Consider the following 5,526-nt stretch of genomic DNA (forward strand, 5'->3'; position numbering starts at 1 on the left):
TTCTAGAATACATCAATTTTTAGGGTAGTTGCAGGGCTTCCAAAATAAAATGCAAAGTGTCTCTCAAACCATACATAGGTGGTCCATGGCTTCAGGATTCCTCTGGCCCCAACAACGCCGAGAGGACAACACCTGGAGGACGCCCCCCCGGCTCACAGGTGGCCCTTCCTCACCTTGATCATTTATTTTTGAGTAAGCCACTTGAGTTCCCTTTGTATTTTATCAGTCCTTTATCTGAGGCATAGTTTTCAAAAATATTCTCCCATTCTAAGAGTTGTTGATTTGCACTAGTTACTGTGTCTTTTGCTGTGCAGAAACTTCTTAATTTGATGTAATCCCACTTGTCTATTTTGTGGAATTTTGTTTGTGCTTTAGGGGATCTTATTTAAAACTTTTGCCTACTCAGATGTCTCCCAGTTTCCCCAGTGTTTTCCAGTGGTTTTATAGTTTGAGGTCTTGGATTTAGATCTTTGATCCACTTTGATTTCTGATAATGGTGAGAGATAGGGGTCCAGATTTATCTTTCTGCAGGTGGATACCCCATTTTTCCAGCTCTACTTGGTAAAGAGGTTTTCTTTTTCCACTGGATTGACTGGTGCATTTATCAAAAATCAATTGGTTGTATGTTTAGGGGTTTATTTCTGTGGTCTCTATTCTGTTCCATTGGTCCACATGCCTGTTTTTGTGCTAATATCATGCTGTTTTAATTATCACAGCTTTATATTTTGGGGTCAAGAAGTGAGATAGCTCCTACTCTACTCTTCTTGTGTAAAATTGCTTTTTTGCAATATGGGGTCCTTTATGATTCCAGACAAATTCTATGATTGTATTTTCTAGTTCTGTAAAGAATAAATTCTTACTTGCCAGGACCTGTGGTAAACTCTGGAGATAAAAAATGACTAGACCCTGCATGCAAGAGTTGTAGGTGCTAAAGACAACTCCCTTAAAGAAGAGTTAAGAAGAAGTGCCAAAACCTGCTGTCATGGAGAGAGGTTGTCAAGTGATAGCTGGTAGAAAAACTGCCAGTATGGATGTATAGAGAGATACATGTATAAATTTTTAAAAGAAAAGAATAGCCCTCACTTGGAGCAGCCAGAAGGTCAAGATGGAGTTCCTGCATATGTTTCTAAAACACACATCTTTACCTTGGAGGATAAAAGGCTATCCCCTAGTGTCTAATTATAAAGAACAGATGGTAGTGGCCATGAAAAATTCAATACAACTTCCCACTGGGATATCTACAGAAACTCTGTGAGGTTTTCAGCTATTTATAGAGGTTGGACTACTCTCTCAGGTTCACCATGGAGAACATTACTGTGGAAAAGAGGACTATATTTCTCCTCTCTTCCCCTCTTGCTTCCTTTTTAGTTCAATCTATGAGATTTAACAAATCTACTAAAAGTGAAAAGCATGGACCCTATCTTGAATCTTATCTATTCCATGTTTTCTCCTTAGAAATAAAGTTTGGGAGCCAAATGAAGGCAGTAGTAATGCAGCTAGACTCCATGGGAGAGGATCTCGGTTTGGGACTGAGTATGCACACACATTCCCATGATTCAGTGAAGCTGTGACTGAGGGTAGATCATGGCATGGGAGCCTTTTTGGAATGTGCCTCTCTCTCAGAAGTTTAATGTATAAATTAATAAACTTTTTTAAAAGTGAGATTTTTACTTGGCAGTGGCACTTTTTGGAATATAATTGAGAATAACATAAAGAAAAGATTATAACTGTAAAATAAATTATATTTTAGTAAGCCTTCCTTTCTTGACAGATACATACAAAATCTAACTGCACTTTTGTCTACGTGAGTCATGAAGGCAACAGAAGATATACTGTCAGTCAAGAAAGCTCAGGTGGGGCCCGCGCGCCATGCCCCCGCGGTCAGCCTGGGGAAGGCGTCCTCTGGGAGCCACCTCTTGGCGACCTCTTCCCTTTTGTCTCAGCACCCGCGTTCGCAGGCCACTCTTTGCCTCCCCGCTGCCCCAAGTGCTCCTGAGCTCCGAGCCGTGACCATCAACATGCTGCGCTGTGACCTGGCCTGCGAGCACTGCAGGTGGATTCTGCCCCTGCTCCTGCTCAGTGCCATCGCCTTCGACATCATTGCGCTGGCCGGCCGCTGCTGGCTGCAGTCGAGTGACCACATCCAGACATCCTCGCTGTGGTGGAGATGCTTCCAGGAAGGCGGTGGCAGCGGGTCCTACGAAGATGGCTGTCAGAGCCTCATGGAGTACGCGTGGGGAAGAGCAGCTGCCGCCATGCTTTTCTGTGGCTTTATCGTCCTGGTAATCCGTTTCATCCTGTCTTTATTTGCCCTCTGTGGATCCCAAATGCTTGTTTTCCTAAGATTGGAGGCCTCCTTGCTCTGGCTGCTGTGTTCCAGATCATCTCCCTGGTCATTTACTCTGTGAAGTATACACTCAGACCTTCGACCTTCATGCCAACCCTGCTGTCACTTCACTTACATCTATAACTGGGCCGATAGCCTTGGGTGGGCGGCCACGATCATCCTGATTGGCTGTGCCTTTTTCTTCTGCTGCCTCCCTAACTACGATGATGACCTCTTGGGGAATGCCAAGCCCAGGTACTTCACATCCGCCTGAGGTGGGCAGTGAGCCAGGAAAGTCACCACTGTGGAGATGGATTCCAGAGGAAGAAACTGTGTTTGGACTACTTGGAACCTCTTTTCTTGGTCAGTGTTCATGTTATTAAGCTAGTCAAAATTGTTAAAATAATTTGGGAGAAAATATTTCTTAAATATTGTTACAGTTTCATATTCATCCTTTATATATGTGTTGTAGAATTAAACAAGACTTGTTTCTTTTCACTAATGATGTATAACATACCAACATTTCCTTATATTGTCTATGACATGAATACTACATTCATAAAGAATATGTATATGAAACATACCACCTTATAAAGTAAAAATGAGTTGGCTCCCAAGATTTACTATTCTGGTTAGGTTTTTGTTTCTTCTTGATAGAATGGATGTGTTCTATTAAGGTCTAAGAAGAAGGAGAGATACTGATAAAAATTGTCAGTGACCAAACATTCTAAAACAAAGGCAAAAAGTCAATATATTTTAAGACTTCAGCCATTTGAATTAGCAAAATAGTTTCCTAAATGCATATCAGTTATGACCATTTCTAATTAATATCCTGAATAACTGATCTTTTTGTAAGCCATATGTTGACTTGATGTGTCATCTAGGAAAGTCTTTTTTCCCCCCCTGTGGCCAAATGCCTGCTGCCACACTAAGGCCTCCTTAAGTAGTGAAATATTAAGATGAAAATTTCTCTTTTAAAGTGGTTTGTAGGGTTAGGGTGTGGGAAAATTCTACATTAATAAATCTGGACCATGTTGTGCCTGTATTTTCAGAACCAGACATAGCTACAGCTTCTGATAGTTTGCAACTTAAGCAGAAAACTACATGTAGTTAAAAACCTGGTCTTCCTTAATGTGCCAATGTAAAACTGTCTGGCATAAAACATACAACAGGAGAATTCAAGGACATGAGTTTCTCTGAGTGGCATACATATGATATATCAGATGAGTATTTTTCTTTTTTAACCATTTGTACTTACATAATGAAAACCAACTCATTTTTATATCAAATAATTATTTTGTAAGTTGCAGAAAAGCAATGGCAGTTTTCATTATGAATTTTCTCCATTAAACCAGGTATTCAAACAAACAAAAAAAAAGCTCAAGTAGACAAAAACTATAGTGAAAATTTTAAATAGAACTACTGGTGCAACAACTATATCACTCAGATAGGGATTTTAAGTGGACATATAAGGAGAATGAAAGCAAAAAATAAATAAATAAATAGTGTCTACCAAAAACTGACAAATGATGAGCACTAGTCCCAATACTCTAAAACTTGACTATTTCTGAAAACATACTTAGATGGAACCTAAATAGAGTCAATGAGATTGGAAAATATGTTATTTTTTTTTTTTAGGAAGCCATAGTGGAAAAACACATGCTCTGCAAAACAGAGATCCACTGCATAGAACACACCAAAAATTTGTCAGTGCCACCTCCATAAAAATTGATATTAGCAAAGTAAAAAATCTCAAAGCACCTTAATGATGCTTACTTCAAGAAAAAGAAACTGTGGAGGCCCAGACACCAGAAAGGTGAGTTCTTCAACACAGAGAAGGAGAAATACAAGATTTCAGGGCAGCGCAAGACTGATCAGAAAGCTGTGGACTTGCAAATTCTACCAAAAATCAAAGCTGTTCCTCAGCTCCAGGGCTACCTGTGATCCTGTTTGCCCTTACAAATGGAGTTCATCCTCAAAAATTGGTGTTCTGGGACCAGCAGTTAGCGTAATGGCTATGTCACTGGACTCCCATGTAGTCGACCGCGGTTTGAGTCCCGGACCCAGTGGCTTAAAACTCATGCCGGGCGTATATATAATAAATAATAAAAATTAGTAGAACTCCTATCAAATATGCACAACATAATGTAATGTTCAATATTGAAGAAAATAAATATGTATATATCCTTAATTTGTCTATCACACACTGTATGCATGCTTTTAAAAAAGCATAGTGTAGCCTACAAAGATATCCATTGAATATATGTAAACCAGAATCATAATTGAAAATTAAAAAAAAAGGAAGAAGAGAGTTAAATTAGAATATCATGTTGTGAAAAACATTTGTTGAGTACCAGGTGGTTGAGTGCAAAGCTTCTGGAGGACACGAAGACGCAAAAGACTACAGTGGCAGAGAGATACAATTAACTATAATCTAAAATAAACGTGCACAACATTCATGTGAGAGTTACAAAGAAAGGGCTACGAGGACTCAAAAGAGAAAATTCTATTGATGGGGAACTACTGCAGTAGCCTGGGTATCACGTGATCAGTTCCTATACTAACAAGTGAATAGAAAAATAGAAAGGAAGGATCGGATGTGATGATCATGATAATGGGCAGAAATGGTTGCTAGAATTGGTGACCACTTGAATAGGAACAAAAATACCACAAAGTGTCAAGCATGGATAAGGACAAAAATGGTAGCAGCATTAAAAAAAAAAAGAAAGAAAAAGGGGGCTAAAAGTAGATGGGAAAATGATGAGTCCAACATTAAACATGTTTTGTTTGAAAAAATAATAGATCATATAAGAGAAAGTTTCAGGTCACAGTTCTACATTCAGAACTGTGACTCAAGGTTAAGAAATACAGACTCTGGAGATTTTTTTCACCCCACAGAGAGATAATTGAAACTGAAAAAGGTGCTATTCCTAAGCAAAACACTAAAGAAGAAAGCCATAGAAAACAGGCAAACTTATAGATCAGAGTAAAAAAGAGGTGCAAATGAACAAGACACAGAAAAAAAAGTTAGAGAAGAAATAAAACCAGGACCCCCCAAAATATATAAATGTGATTTCCCATCCAGTATATACTGCATAGTAACTTAATCATTCATATTATAAAAAATTTTCCATTTCTAGTTCCTAGAATTATTTTTACCCCTCTTTCTCACCCTCTGTCCTTTCCCACCCTCTTCTCAC

General features: G+C 38.9%; 1 pseudogene; it reads left to right on the forward strand.

Annotated features, from left to right (window-relative positions):
• The first annotated feature begins 2,018 nt into the window (after positions 1–2,018).
• LOC102478440 (p53 apoptosis effector related to PMP-22 pseudogene) lies at positions 2,019–2,600 on the forward strand (annotated as a pseudogene).
• The last annotated feature ends 2,926 nt before the right edge of the window (positions 2,601–5,526 follow it).

The sequence above is a fragment of the Tupaia chinensis genome, unplaced genomic scaffold, assembly GCF_000334495.1.
Source record: "Tupaia chinensis unplaced genomic scaffold, TupChi_1.0 Scaffold000350_1, whole genome shotgun sequence".
In the NCBI taxonomy this organism is placed as follows: Eukaryota; Metazoa; Chordata; class Mammalia; order Scandentia; family Tupaiidae; genus Tupaia; species Tupaia belangeri.